Source organism: Salvelinus sp. IW2-2015, linkage group LG12 (assembly GCF_002910315.2).
Source record: "Salvelinus sp. IW2-2015 linkage group LG12, ASM291031v2, whole genome shotgun sequence".
Lineage (NCBI taxonomy): Eukaryota > Metazoa > Chordata > Actinopteri > Salmoniformes > Salmonidae > Salvelinus > Salvelinus sp. IW2-2015.
The window spans coordinates 13,085,745-13,101,781 of NC_036852.1; positions in this window are offsets into that span (position 1 = coordinate 13,085,745).

Here is a 16,037-nt window from a genome sequence, read left to right on the forward strand (position 1 = left end):
CCTTCTTTTTCAAGACCTCTGCAATCCGCCCTGGCATGCTGTCAATTAACTTCTGGGCCACATCCTGACTCATGGCAGCCCATTTTTGCATAATCAATGCTTGGAGTTTGTCAGAATTTGTGGGTTTTTGTTTGTCCACCCACCTCTTGAGGATTGACCACAAGTTCTCAATGGGATTATGGTCTGGGGAGTTTCCTGGTCATGGACCCAAAATATCGATGTTTTGTTCCCCGTTCCACTTAGTTTTTACTTTTGCCTTATGGCAAGGTGCTCCATCATGCTGGAAAAGGCATTCGTCACCACCTGTTCCTGGATGGTCGGGAGAAGTTGCTCTCGGAGGATGTGTTGGTACCATTCTTCATTCATGGCTGTGATCTAAGGCAAAATTGTGAGTGAGCCCACTCCCTTGGCTGAGAGGCAACCCCATACATGAATGGTCTCAGGATGCTTTACTGTTGGCATGACACAGGACTGATGGTAGCGCTCACCTTGTCTTCTCCGGACAAGCTTTTTTTCCGGATGCCCCAAACAATCGGAAAGGGGATTCATCAGAGAAAATGACTTTACCCCAGTCCTCAGCAGTCCAATCCCTGTACCTTTTGCAGAATATCAGTCTGTCCCTGATGTTTTTCCTGGAGAGAATTGGCTTCTTTGCTGCCCTTCTTGACACCAAGCCATCCTCCAAAAGTCTTTGCCTCACTGTGCGTGCAGATGCATTCACACCTGCCTGCTGCCATTCCTGAGCAAGCTCTGTACTGGTGGTACCCCGATCCTGCAGCTGAATCAACTTTAGGAGACGGTCGTGGCAGTTGCTGGACTTTCTTGTGCGCCCTGAAGCCTTCTTCACAACAATTGAACCGCTCTCCTTGAAGTTCTTGATGATCGATAAATTGTTGATTTAGGTGCAATCTTACTGGCAGCAATATCCTTGCCTGTGAAGCCCTTTTTGTGCAAAGCAATGATGACGGCACGTGTTTCCTTGCAGGTAACCATGTTTGACAGAGGAAGAACAATGATTCCAAGCACCACCCTCCTTTTGAAGCTTCCAGTCTGTTATTCAAACTCAATCAGCATGACAGAGTGATCTCCAGCATTGTCCTCGTCAACACTCACACCTGTGTTAACAGGAGAATCACTGACATGATGTCAGCTGGTCCATTTGTGGCAGGGCTGAAATGCAGTGGAAATGTTTTTGGGGGGGATTCAGTTCATTTGCATGGCAAAGAGGAACTTTGCAATTAATTGCAATTCATCTGATCACTCTTCATAACATTCTGGAGTATATGCAAATTGCCATCATACAAACTGAGGCAGCAGACTGTGAAAATTAATATTTGTGTCATTCTCAAAACTTTTGGCCACGACTGTACATACTACCTCAATTGGGCCGACCAACCAGTGCTCCCGCACATTGGTTAACCGGGCTATCTGCATTGTGTCCCACCCACCACCCTCCAACCCTCTTTTACGCTACTGCTACTCTATGTTCATCATATATGCATAGTCACTGTAACCATATCTACATGTACATACTACCTCAATCAGCCTGACTAACCGGTGTCTGTATGTAGCCTCGCTACTTTTATAGCCTCGCTACTGTATATAGCTTGTCTTTTTACTGTTGTTTTATTTCTTTACCTACCTATTGTTCACCTAATACCTTTTGCACTATTGGTTAGAGCCTGTAAGTAAGCATTTCACTGTAATTGTATTCGGCGCACGTGACAAATAAACTTTGATTTGATTTGACTATTCAAGCGATCGACTCACTAGTGGATGAAGATGCGTTCGGCAAAGGCCATCAAAATTGCTACAGATAAAAGGAAGAAGATCAAGAAAGCTGAGTCCCAAGCATCTCCTCAAACTCCATGTGTGGGGAGCAATTTCTCGCCAGGGTCCAGGCCCATATTTGATTTTTGATGGTAAGTTTAGCTATTTACAAAGCAAAAGGTACATAAAATATTTTAGCCTTCACCTCACAGACTGCTATGTGTTCCACAAAAATTCATTGTTGCCTCCTTTTCAGGGATTTTATTATGTTTAGGCCTATTTACATATATATTTCTAGTATTGTACCTAATGTTAGCTGTTAGGGTAAATTACATTTTTTCTGCTCCAAATGCAGACAATGACCAAAACCAAATTGTGGGATTTTCACACCTACAGCAGCTGGGCTATGAAGAATAAGGTGTCAATTCATTAACCATGTGCCATGGAATCTCTTCACAACTATTTAGCAATCTATATGGCTCTCCGACATTTTGCGGTTGCATGAGGTCTTAAGTTAGAAATGTAACACTTTAGAGTACTTAAGCTTCGAATACATTGCAAATTGGTGGATTTTCACACCTACAGTTGCCAGGCTATGAAGAAAAGTCTATTGTCCTGCTAATAGGAAACATTGTTTGCATGATGGGCTACACCTGGTACAGTACTACAGTACTCTTGTGAAAACCTGTTTAAAAATGCCTCCAGCTGTCCATCACTACTGTAAATAAAATAAAGCATCTTGTTTCCATTCTTTATTGTTGTAACGATCATCCTGGGAAGAAGGAGTGGACCAAAACGCAGCGTGGTAAGTGTTCATTGTAATTTAATTAAATAAACTGAACACTGAATGACAAAAACAACAAAGAGAGTGAACGACACGAAACAGTCCTGTAAGGTGAAAAAAACACAAAACACAAAACAGAAAACAACTACCCACAAACCACAGGTGGGAAAAGGCTACCTAAGTATGGTTCTCAATCAGAGACAACAATAGACAGCTGCCTCTGATTGGGAACCATACCAGGCCAAACACATAGAAAAAGAAATCATAGAAAAAAAACATAGAATGCCCACCCCAACTCACGCCCTGACCAAACCAAAATAGAGACATAAAAAAGGAACTAAGGTCAGGGCGTGACAATTGTGGTTACAATGTCACAAATAATGTGTACATCCCTTTCCAATTACTTTTAGAGTTTGGGATTTACAAATGTGCGCTGTGAGAATATCTAATAATAATAATTGCTTTGTAAATAAGGATGCATTATGAAAGGAAAATGACATGCGCAAGAGACGGTGGTAATTTTTTCCTTTTGGAGACTATAATGCTGTACATTGTATCTAGGTCATTTTTGTTTCTCTTAGAATAAAAACAGTTTTACTAAGTAATATGCTACAGTCCAGTCGCAGCTTGATCTGATCAAATAGTAACAAAAAAAAAAAAGTGTATTTTTAATTGTTTATTTAGTGGCACCACAAATGTGAATTAATATTTACAAAACAATTTACCAAACAAAACACAGTACAAAATTGCACTTTTTTTTTTTTTAACCTTTATTTAACTAGGCAAGTCAGTTAAGAACAAATTCTTATTTACAATGACAGCCTACACTAGCCAAACCCAGATGTCACTGGGCCAATTGTGCACCACCCTATGGGACTGCACCACTCAGGAGCCCGAGCAGTTAACTTCTTGACGCACAGATCCCTTTAGCGGGATCATTTTCGTAAACAACCGCTGAATTGCAGAGCGCCAAATAAAAAAATTATATATATAATCATGAAATCACAAGTGAAACGTACCAAAACACAGCTTAGCTTGTTGTTAATCCACCTATCGTGTCATATTTTGAAAATATCCTTTACAGCGAAAGCAATCCAAGCGTTTGTGAGTTTATCAATCACTAGACAAAACAGTAAGAACAGCTAGCCTCAAATTAGCTTGGTCACGAAAGTCAGAAAAGCAATAAAATTAATCGCTTACCTTTGATAATCTTCGGATGTTTGCACTCACGAGACTCCCAGTTACACAATAAATGTTATTTTTGTTCGATAAAGATGAGTTTTATAACCAAAAAACGCCATTAGGTTTGCGCGTTATGTTCAGAAAAGCACAGGCTCGTTCCGGTCCTGAAAATTCCAAAAAGTATCCGTAATGTTCGTAGAAACATGTCATACATTTTTTATAATCAATCCTCAGGTTGTTTTTAACATACATAATCGATAATATTTCAACCGGACGGTAAACTATTCGATACTACAGAGAAAGAAAATGTCAAGCTACATCTCTCGCGCGTAGGAACTAATCAAAGGACACCTGACGCGTTTTGATAAATCTCGCTCATTTTTCAAAATAAAAGCCTGAAACCTTTGAAAAATGAATGTGGTTGAAATGGAGGAGGGGCAGGCAATGAAACAGGGATTTTTCAAAATAAATGGCACTTCCGGGTTGGATTTCCTCAGGTTTTCGCCTGCAAAATCAGTTCTGTTACACTCACAGACAATATTTTGACAGTTTTGGAAACTTTGGAGTGTTTTCTACCCTAATCTGTAAATATGCATATTCTACGATCTGGGCCTGAGAAATAGTCTGTTTACCTTGGGAACGTTTTTTTTCCAAACATAAAAATACTGCCCCCTAGCTGAAACAAGTTAAGTGTTGCAGTGATTTAATTTGCTGTAGTAGCTGACGTGTATAGTGTTGAGTTATGGGCATACATAGACACACTGGCTTTACTCAAAAAAGTAAGGGGCCTAGACTGCTGCCCTGGGGAATGCCTGATTCTACCTGGATTATGTTGGAGAGGCTTCCATTGAAGAACCCCCTCTGTGTTCTGTTAGACAGGTAATTCTTTATCTACAATATAGCAAGGGTTGTAAAGCCATAACACATACATTTTTTCCAGCAGCAGACTATAAATGAGGATGTCAAAAGCCACACTGAAGTCTCACACAATAATTTTTTCATCAAAATCATCAGTCATTTGTGTAAGTGTAGTGTTGTTGAATGTCCTTTCCTGAAGTCTGTTGTCTATTTGTTTACTGTAAAATAGCATTCTATCTGGTTTCCAAAAGTTTACTAAGGGTTGGTAACAGGCTAATTGGTATTTCCTAGATGAATAAAGGTAACAAAAAAAGTCTGATTGGTCGGGTATTTGAGCCAGTAAAGGGGGCTTTACTATTCTTAGGTAGTGGAACTACTTTTGCTTTTCTAAATTTAGAATTTAGAATTTAGAAAAGTTTTGTGTCAGATTTCAAAAAAACTTTACGGAAAAAGCACACCATGCAATAATCTGAGACAGCGCTAAAAAATAACAACATTTCTCCGCCATGTTGGAGTCAACAGAAATACGAAATTACATCATAAATATTCCCTTACCTTTGATGATCTTCATCAGAATGCACTCCCAGGAATCCTAGTTCCACAATAAAACGTTGTTTTGTTCGATAATGTCCATTACTTATGTCTAAGTAGCTACTTTTGCTAGCATGTTTAGTGCACATGTCCAAACGCTCGCTCAGATGCAGGCAAACTCGCACGAAAACTTCAAAAAGTTATATAACAGGTCGAATAAACTGGTCAAACTAAGTAGAGAATCAATCTTCAGGATGTTGTTATCATACACTGCTCAAAAAAATAAAGGGAACACTTAAACAACACAATGTTAAACTCCAAGTCAATCACACTTCTATGAAATCAAACTGTCCACTTAGGAAGCAACACTGATTGACAATAAATTTCACATGCTGTTGTGCAAATGGAATAGACAAAAGGTGGAAATTATAGGCAAAAAGCAAGACACCCCCAAAAAGGAGTGATTCTGCAGGTGGTGACCACAGACACTTCTCAGTTCCTATGCTTCCTGGCTGATGTTTGGTCACTTTTGAATGCTGGCGGTGCTCTCACTCCAGTGGTAGCATGAGACGGAGCTCTACAACCCACACAAGTGGCTCAGGTAGTGCAGTTCATCCAGGATGGCACATCAATGCGAGCTGTGCAAAAAGGTTGCTGTGTCTGTCAGCGTATGTTCCAGAGCATGGAGGCGCTACCAGGAGACAGGCCAGTACATCAGGAGACGTGGAGGAGGCCGTAGGGGCAACAAACCCAGCAGCAGGACCGCTACCTCCGCCTTTGTGCAAGGAGGTGCACTGCCAGAGCCCTGCAAAATGACCTCCACGCAGGCCACACAATGTGCATGTTCAGCATATGGTCTCACAAGGGGTCTGAGGATTCATCTCGTACCTAATGGCAGTCAGGCTACCTCTGGCGAGCACATGGAGGCTGTGCGGCCCCACAAAGAAATGCCACTCCACACCATGACTGACCCACCGCCAAACCGGTCATGCTGGAGGATGGTGGAGCAGCAGAACGTTCTCCACGCGTCTCCAGACTCTGTCACGTCTCGTCACATGTGCTCATGTGCTCAGTGTGAACCTGCTTCATCTGTGAAGAGCACAGGGCGCCAGTGGCGAATTTGCCAATCTTGGTGTTCTCTGGCAAATGCCAAACGTCCTGCACGGTGTTGGTGGTAAGCACAACCCCCACCTGTGGACGTCGGCCCTCATACCACCCTCATGGAGTCTGTTTCTGACCGTTTGAGCAGACACATGCACATTTGTGGCCTGCTGGAGGTCATTTTGCAGGGCTCTGGCAGTGCACCTCCTTGCACAAAGGCGGAGTAGCGGTCCTGCTGCTGGGTTGTTGCCCTCCTACGGCCTCCTCCACTCTCCTGATTACTGCCTGTCTCCTGGTAGCGCCTCCATGCTCTGGACACTACGCTGACAGACACAGCAAACTTTTTTTCACAGCTCGCATTATGTGCCATCCTGGATGAACTGCACTACTGAGCCACTTGTGTGGGTGTAGACTCCGTCTCATGCTACCACTAGAGTGAGAACACCGCCAGCATTCAAAAGTGTACCAAAACATCAGCCAGGAAGCATAGGAACTGAGAAGTTGTCTGTGGTCACCACCTGCAGAATCACTCTTTTTTTGGGGTGTCTTGCTAATTGCCTATAATTTCCACCTTTTGTCTATTCCATTTGCACAACAGCATGTGAAATTTATGTCATCATGTGTGCTTCCTAAGTGGACAGTTTGATTTCACAGAAGTGTGATTGACTGGAGTTACATTGTGTTGTTAAGTGTTCCCTTTATTTTTTTGAGCAGTGTATATATCCAATAACGTCCAACCGGAGCATTCCTTCGGGTCTGTTAGAAGTTATGGAATGCAAGGCGATATCATGAGAAGGAACCACACCTCCCATCCGCCCCACATCACACTAGAGGCTTCATTCCACGTTCTACAGACTGTTTACATCTAGTGGAAGGCGTAGGAAGTGCAAACAGATCCATATCTTACAGGGAATTGAATAGGCGATGAGTTGAACATTGACCAGTCTCAGAATTCTCACTTCCTGTTTGGATTCTTTCTCAGGTTTTGCCTACCATATGAGTTCTGTTTAACTCACAGACATCATTCAAACAGTTTTAGAAACTTCAGAGTTTTTATATCCAATAGTAGTAATAATATGCATATATAGCACTGCGGACAGAGTAGGAGGCAGTTCACTATGGGCACGCAATTCATCCAAAAGGGAAAATGCTGCCCCCTATATCAAAGAAGTTAAGAACAAGTGTATCTTTAATTCTATGTAAAACATGTATCTTTCATCAAAGTGTATGATTAGTATTTCGTTATTAGATGTGGCTCTCTGCAATTTCTCCGGATATTTTGGAGAATTTGTGAACATGCGCCAATGTAAACTAAGATTTTTTGATATAAATATGCACATTATTGAACAAAACATGCATGTATTGTGTAACATGATGTCCTATGAGTGTCATCTGATGAAGATCATCAAAGGTTAGTGATTAATTTTATCTCTATTTCTGCTTTTATTTACTCCTATCATTGTTTGGGAAAAAGGCGTGTGTTTTTGGACTTGGCGGTGATCTAACGTAATCATATGTTGTGTTTCGCTGTAAAGCATTTTTTAAATCGGACACGATGGGTAGATTAACAATATGTTTATCTTTAATTTGCTGTATTTGACTTGTTAATGTGTGAAAGTTACATATTTCCCAAAAATATTTTTGAATTCCCGCTCTGCCTTTTCAGCGGAATCTTGTGGGGGTTCCGCTAGCGGAAAGTGTGTCCTTGAAAGGTTAACCTCTAATTCCTCCCAAACCCGGAATCCGGGAGCCCCCCATCAGTAAAAAAAGCTGACTAGCATAGCCTAGCATAGCGTCACAAGTAAATACTAGCATCTAAATATCATTAAATCACAAGTCCAAGACACCAGATGAAAGATACACATCTTGTGAATCCAGCCATCATTTCTGATTTTTAAAATGTTTTACAGAAGACACATATGTAAATCTATTAGCTAACCACGTTAGCAAAAGACACCACTTTTTTTACTCCACCAGTTTTTTACTCCATCAGTAGCTATCACAAATTCGACCAAATAAAGATATAAATAGCCACTAACCAAGAAACAACTTCATCAGATGACAGTCTGATAACATATTTATTGTATAGCATATGTTTTGTTAGAAAAATGTGCATATTTCAGGTATAAATCATAGTTTACCATTGCAGCCACCATCACAACTCTCACCAAAGCGACTAGAATAACTACAGAGAGCAACGTGTATTACCTAATTACTCATCATAAAACATTTCTTAAAAATACAGAGCGTACAGCAATTGAAAGACACAGATCTTGTGAATCCAGACAATATTTCAGATTTTCTAAGTGTTTTACAGCGAAAACACAATATAGCGTTATGTTAGCTTACGTCAATAGCAAACATCACAACAGCATTGATTCAAGCCAAACATAGCGATAACGTATAAACCACCAAAATATATTAATTTTTTCACTAACCTTCTCAGAATTCTTCAGATGACAGTCCTATAACATCATATTACACAATGCATATAGAGTTTGTTCGAAAATGTGCATATTTAGCGGCACAAATCGTGGTTATACAATGWSAWTAGTGGCCAAAACTTARAGMAATCTGTCCGGCKCCATCTTGGAGARGCACCTATTCTAATCGAAAACTATTCATAAACTTGACTAAAAAATACAAGTTGGACAGCAAATGAAAGATAAATTAGTTCTTAATGCAATCGCTGTGTTAGATTTAAAAAATTTACGTTACTGCGCAATACAGCGTGCGCTAAAGCGAGACCGCACCATAATTCATGGCGGAATTATTATTTGACATTTGTCAACATAAGTACGAATTAACAGCATAAAGACTGCTTACTATTAGCTGAGCTTCCATCAGAATCTTGGGCAAGGTGTCCTTTCTCCAGAACAATCGTCTTTGGGTTGAAAGATGTCCTCTTGTCCTGTCGAAATAGCCGCTAACGTTAGCCACCCACTGGAGAGGTGTACAACTCGTGAAAGCGCATCACAAAGAAATCCAGGAAAATCGCAAAATCGCAAAATCGTCAGGCGCCCGGTCGAAAAGGCCGGTACTTCCGTTCCAAGACGTTTTATACTCCCCCAGATGGTGCTATCCGCTCCATTCAAAGTCTCACCACTTACTGACATCTAGGGGAAGGCGTATGCAGTGCATGTAGCCCCATAGCTTCTAAGGGAATTTATAAACCGACCCTGGAACAGAGACCTCAATTTCAGAAATCTCACTTCTTGACAGGAAGTGTGCTGTAGAATGAGTTCTGTTTCACTCAGAGAAATAATTCAAACGGTTTTAGAAACTAGAGAGTGTTTTCTATCCAATAGTAATAATAATATGCATATTGTACGAGCAAGAATTGAGTACGAGGCAGTTTAATCTGGGAACGAAAAATCTACATAGTGTAAACAGCACCCCCTATTGCCAAGAGGTTATTAATTAACTTACGTTGAGGCCTCAATGCCATCTTGTTTCTGGGCTAAAAGTACATTTGGCCAAACCTGTGCTCACCGAATTTCGTCTTCGAAGTCTTTTCCGTTCACAAGAAAAGGCCATGTCAGTTTGTTGATGTTTTGTCCATTTGCAATAAGCAGCCAGTCTCCATCTGGTGGAATATCCCGGTACAGCGGAAAAATGTTCCTGGTTTTATCTGGTGGGGTTGGCGAGACCAGGCAGCGAAGAGTCATTTCCAAGTCTTGGTTGTCGTGCTCCAACTGTCCGTTGGACTGGGGTGGAACCCGCATGACAGGCTGGCCGATGAACCTATGAGCGTGCAGAACGCCTTCCAGAAGGAGAACTGACGACCCCGGTCAGAGACCATGTCCATTGGGAGTCCATGGATCCGGAAGACATGCTGCACCATGAACTGGGCCGTCTCTTTGGCAGAGGGTAGCTTAGGGAGAGGAATGAAGTGGGAAGCTTTGGAAAACCGGTCCACTACAGTCAGGATGGCTGTAGTGTTGCCATCAGATGGGGGAAGACCCGTGATGAAGTCCAGGGATATGTGAGACCAGGGATGGAGAGGGACAGGCAGTGGTTGAAGAAGAACAGCCGGAGCTTGCCCGGGAGTCTTGTTCTGCGCACAGACCGTGCAGGCGGCGACGAACGTGGAGACATCCGGGACCATGGTAGGCAACCAAAAGGGTTGTCGCACAAAAGCCAGGGACAAACGGGACCCCGGGTGGAAGCCAAGCCTGGAGGAGTGGTCCCACTCCAGGACCGAGGAGCGGACAGCATCAGGCACAAACATCCGGTTATCTGGGACCCCCTTGCGGTCCAAGGGTGAGCCGCGGGGCTATAGCTTGCCTGGAATTGAGATGCTTAAGCGGTGCAGAGATTTTCCAGGTTCTTGTGGTCGGTCCACACAATGAACTCATCTTCCGACCCCTTCCAGTCAGTGCCTCCACTCCTCCAACGCCAACTTCACCGCGAGAAGCTCACGATTCCTCACATCGTAGTTCCTCTCTGTGGCATTGAGGTGATGGGAGAAGGCGCAGGGATGAAACTTGAGATCCAGGGCAGATGCTAGGACAGGACGGCCCCCACTCAGACATCCAAAGCATCGGCTTCCACCACAAACTGGCGGGACGGGTCAGGATGAACCGAGATGGGAGCTATGGTGAAATGATGTTTGAGATCCCGGAACAAGCTGTCAGCAGCTGGGGACCACGTGAACAGAAAATTGGGAGAGGTGAGTGCAGACAGGGGGGAAGTGTGCTGTAACCCCAGATAAAGCGGCGATAAAAGTTGGCAAATCCCAGGAAACGTTACAGCACACCCTGGATGTAGGCTGCGGCCAATCCACCACCTCTCTCAACTTCCTGGGAACCATTTGTAAACTCCCTGCAGCGATGATGTAACCAGGGAAGGTGATGGTGGAGCGATGGAATTCACATTTCTCCGCTTTCACAAAAAGCTGGTTCTCCAGGAGACGTTGGGTAACCTGTCGGACTTGGAGCTTGTGTTCTTGGGCGGAGCTGGAGAAGACGAGGATGTTGTCAAGGTAGATGAAGACAAACCAGTTCAACATGTCGCGGAGAACATCATTAACCAGAGCCTGGAACACAGGTGGGGCATTGGTAAGGCCAAATGGCATGACCAGATACTCGTAGTGAACGCTGGCAGTGTTGAAGGCAGTCTTCCACTCGTCGTCTTCCCGTATCCGCACCAGGTGGTAGGTGTTCCGTAGGTCCAGCTTGGAGAACACGGTGGCCCCCTGGAGTGGCTCGAAGGCCAAGGAGATGAGTGAAGGTTCTTCACCTTGATGTCGTTGAGGCCCCTGTAGTCGATGCACGGCCACAGGGTTTTGTCCTTCTTTTCCACAAAGAAGAATCTTGCGCCGGCGGGGGAGGCAGAAGGACGAACCAAACTTCTTTTGTACTCGCCCCTTCTTGATGAGCCTGGCTTTTTAATGGGCAGGTAGCTACAATATGTCATGTAGCTCCACAATATAGACAGCTCTGGGTGTGGAGTCGGCGTAAGCACTCAACCAGAGTCAATCTAGCCCTGCCCAGGTGCCAGCACTCCGAAGGAGGCGAGTCGGCAGCCCTCGGGTATTCCCGAGAGAACTTGGGTGATGTCGGGTTCACTTGGACATATAGACTTCGGGGGTCTCTGGGATTCTTCGGAGGCGAGGTGGGATTTGAGGGCGAACAAAGGCGACAGGGCACAGATTCCTTCTCCTTCCTACGTTCTCGATTCCAGGCACTCCGGGTTCCAGGCACTCTCAGTCACCAACGTGCAAAAATCCATCATGTAGTCTGCCACACTATGGGAGTCTTGAAGAAGCTGGAGCAGCTTACGAGCAGCCTCTCACCCGGACAACAGAGAATCAAACACCTTCCAAACTTCCGCCACAAACTCCACTAGACAAAGGTAGACGGCAGACTGTTGCTCCCACACTGCGGTAGCCCAAGCGAGTGCATTCCCAGACATCAGCATTATGAGGTACGCTATCCTCGAGCAGTCCAAGGGGAACGAAGAAGGCTGCAGCTCGAAAATGAGGGACCACTGGGAGAGAAAAGCCCGGCAGGTTCCGGAATCTCCAGCGTAATGCTCTGGAGTAGGTAAGCGGGGTTCTTGGCRCACTGGGGTAGGCTGGGAGATTAAGTGTGTGACCCGTTGCCCAGAGGGGAATCCGCGGAATTGCTCCAGCATAGTCTCGAATGCCTGGTCATGGCGTTCTGCCAGTGTATGGATTCCCTCCATAAGACATTGCAGTAACTGCTTGTGTCATCCAATGGTGGCTCCTTGCAGGGAGTCTGCTGGGTCGGTTATGGCCAGTTCGCACTATCACGTTTCAGGTAATTCCCAGACGCAGACAGTGTCGAAGTAACAAAAGTTTATTCCTCGTACAGGTGCAGGCAAAACAACAGGTCAAGGGCAGGCAAGGGTCAGTAATCCAGATAGGGAGCAAAAGGTCCAGAACAGCAGGCAGTCTCAGGGTCAGAGCAGGCAGAATGGTCAAAACCGGGAAAAAACAGAAAACAGGAACTAGAACACACAGGTGCAAGGGGAAATACACTGGTAGGCTTGATGAACAAAATGAACTGGCAACAGACAAACAGAGAACACAGGTATAAATACACAGGGGATAATAAGGGGACATGGGAGAAATCTGGTGGGGGGTGGAGACAAGCACTTATACAGGCAAAACAGATCAGGGTGTGACACTGTACCATATTTTTCAACTGTTCGTTGATGTTTTAAATGAATTTGGAACCTAAAGATCAAACCTTGTTGATGGACTATGGCATTTCAAATCGCCCGACACTGCTATTTGCAGGGTTTATTCATGTTTTTTTTGCCATTCCTGAACTTGTGGCCAGAAACAGTCTACATAGGGTCAATAACAGAATGAAAGACTCTGTCTCTTCGCAGCAAAATCTACACAGCTGAGATTGTTGTATACTCTATTTACAGTTGAAGTCGGAAGTTTACATATACCTTAGACAAATTCATTTAAACTCAGTTTTCCGCAATTCATGATATTTAATCCTCATAAAAATTCCCTGTCTTTGGTCAGTTAGGATCACCACTTTATTTTAAGAATGTGAAATGGCAGAATTATAGTAGAGAGAATGATTTATTTAAGCTTTAATTTCTTTCATCACATTCCCAGTGGGATAGAAATTTACATACACTCAATTAGTATTTAGTAGCACTGCCTAAAAAAAAATCTACTTGGGTCAAATGTTTCGGGTAGCCTTCCACAAGCTTCCCATAATAAGTTGGGTGCATTTTAGCCCATTCCTCCTGACAGAGCTGGTGTAACTGAGTCAGGTTTGTAGGCCTCCTTACTCGCACACGCTTTTTCAGGGCTTTGTGATGGACACTCCAATACCTTGACTTTGTTGTCCTCAAACCATTTTGCCACAATTTTGGAAGTATGCTTGGGGTCATTGTCTATTTGGAAGACCCATTTGCGACCAAGCTATAACTTCCTGAATGATGTCTTGAGCTGTTGCGTCAATATATCGACATAATTTTCCTACCTCATGATGCCATCTATTTTGTGAAGTGCACCAGTCGCTCCTGCAGTAAAGCACCCCCACAACATGATGCTGCCACCCCCGTGCATCACGGTAGGGATGGTGTTCTTCGGCTTGCAAGCCTCCCCCTTTTTCCTCCAAACATAACGATGGTCATTATGGTCAAACAGTTCTATTTTTGTTTCACCAGACCAGAGGACATTTCCCCAAAAAGTACAATCTTTGTCCTCATGTGCAGTTGCAAACTGTAGTCTGGCTTTTTTTAAGGCGGTTTTGGGGCTGTGGCTTCTTCCTTGCTGAGCGGGCTTTCAGGTTGTCGATATCGGACTCGCTTTTCTGTGGACATCGATTCTTCTGTAACTGTTTCCTCCAGCATCTTCACAAGGTCCTTTGCTGTTGTTCTGTGATTGATTTGCACTTTTCGTACAAAATATGTTCATCTCTAGGAGACAGAACGCATCTCTTTCATGAGCGGTATGATGGCTGCGTGGTCCCATGGTGTTTATACTTGCGTACTATTGATTGTACAGATGAACGTGATACCTTCAGGCATTTGGAAATTGCTCCCAAGGTTGAACCAAACTTGTGGAGGTCTACAATTTTTTTTCTGAGGTCTTGGCTGATTTCTTTTGATTTTCCCATGAGGTCAAGCAAATAGGCACTGAGTTTGAAGGTAGGCCTTGAAATACATCCAAAGGTACACCTCCWATTGAATCATTGTCAATCAATTAGCCTATCAGAGGCTTCTAAAGCCATGACATAATTTGGTGGAATTTTCCAAGCACAAAAGCACAGTAACCTTAGTGTAYGTAAACTTCTGACCCACTGGAATTGTGATACAGTGAATTATAAGTGAAATAATCTGTCTGTAAACAATTGTTGGAAAAATGACTTGCGTCATGCACAAAGTAGATGTCCTAACCGACTTGAAAAAACTATAGCTTGTTAACAAGAAATTTGTGGAGTGGTTGAAAAACTAGTTTTAATGACTCCAATCTAAGTGTATGTAAACTTCCGACTTCAACTGTATGCCATTTTATATGCCAATTCTTGCATCCTGGCTAGAAATTCTGCCCCAAAAGGCAGCATCCTTTTATCGCCAGCTGATGTCTCGTTAAACCATCAATACGAGCTAAATTCACCCGCACAGCTGATATCTATTGCAACCATTATTGGTCACCTCACTATTGCTCCCTAAAAGATGCTTGCAACCAACGTCTTTCAAGATATGTTTGCCATGTGGTTGGTATTGTCATCGCAACAACTTAGTCATTTTCTAATAGACATAGGACAATTTATCTAATTGACAAGCATTCAGTGCAATGGAAATACATTATGTCCTTGTTTACCACAGCAAATCTACTATGGCAATTGATCCAACACTTTGTATGAATGGGAACGAATGTTGGTGTAGCCTACTGACTGTTCTTATTTGTTTCCTATTTATTTCCTAAGATCAAGAGTAAATTAAACCTGGACTATACATATATGAAATGTGTAACTACATCAACTCAATCTGGGTATTGAGTTATTTGTGCCAGAAGTGCATGGGCCAGAATTGAACCCACCCCAACACTGGAGACCTATATGTGCTGGCTGAAGGCAGCGGCTCTAACCGTTAGAACACCCCAGTTCACAAATTAACTAAATTTCTAGTTAATTTGTAACCTTAGCCTAGTGAAGATCAATATACAGCGGGCAGAACAAGTATTTGACACACTGCCGATTTTGCAGGATTTCCTATTTGCAAAGCATGTAGAGGTCTGTAATTTTTATCATAGGTACACTTCAACTGTGAGAGAAAAATCCAGAAAATCACATTGTATGATTTTTAAGTAATTAATTWGCATTTTATTGCATGACATACTGTATATCTTGTGTTATTAAGCTATATAAAACAACAGTTGTTGGTGTGTATGGCTGCATTTCAGGCCTAGCGTTTGAGCGAGCGAGAGAGAATATGATTTTATTTGCAAGCCTTGCCCTCACATAGAGAGAAAGAGAACTGCTCATTTTCAGTCATTCACAAGGCTCATTTGAATTTCCGGATATATATAAGGACAACTCTTCGCGACAAAAGAGTGAACAAGTTAAGATCCAGTCTGTATTCTGGACAATTTCTGTGTTTTTGCCTTTGACCTGATTTAAATAAGGATTTATGTGAGAATAGGCCTGTCCAGATACCTGATCCTGATGTCATCAAAATCATATGAATAGCAATTAAACAGGATGCTGGTTCATCAAACACTCAATTATTTTTGTCACTTCCAGGGAGAAAAGACAGAGACATTACAATTCCCATATTGTCACAACTTCTGCCGAAGTCGGCTCCTCTTCTT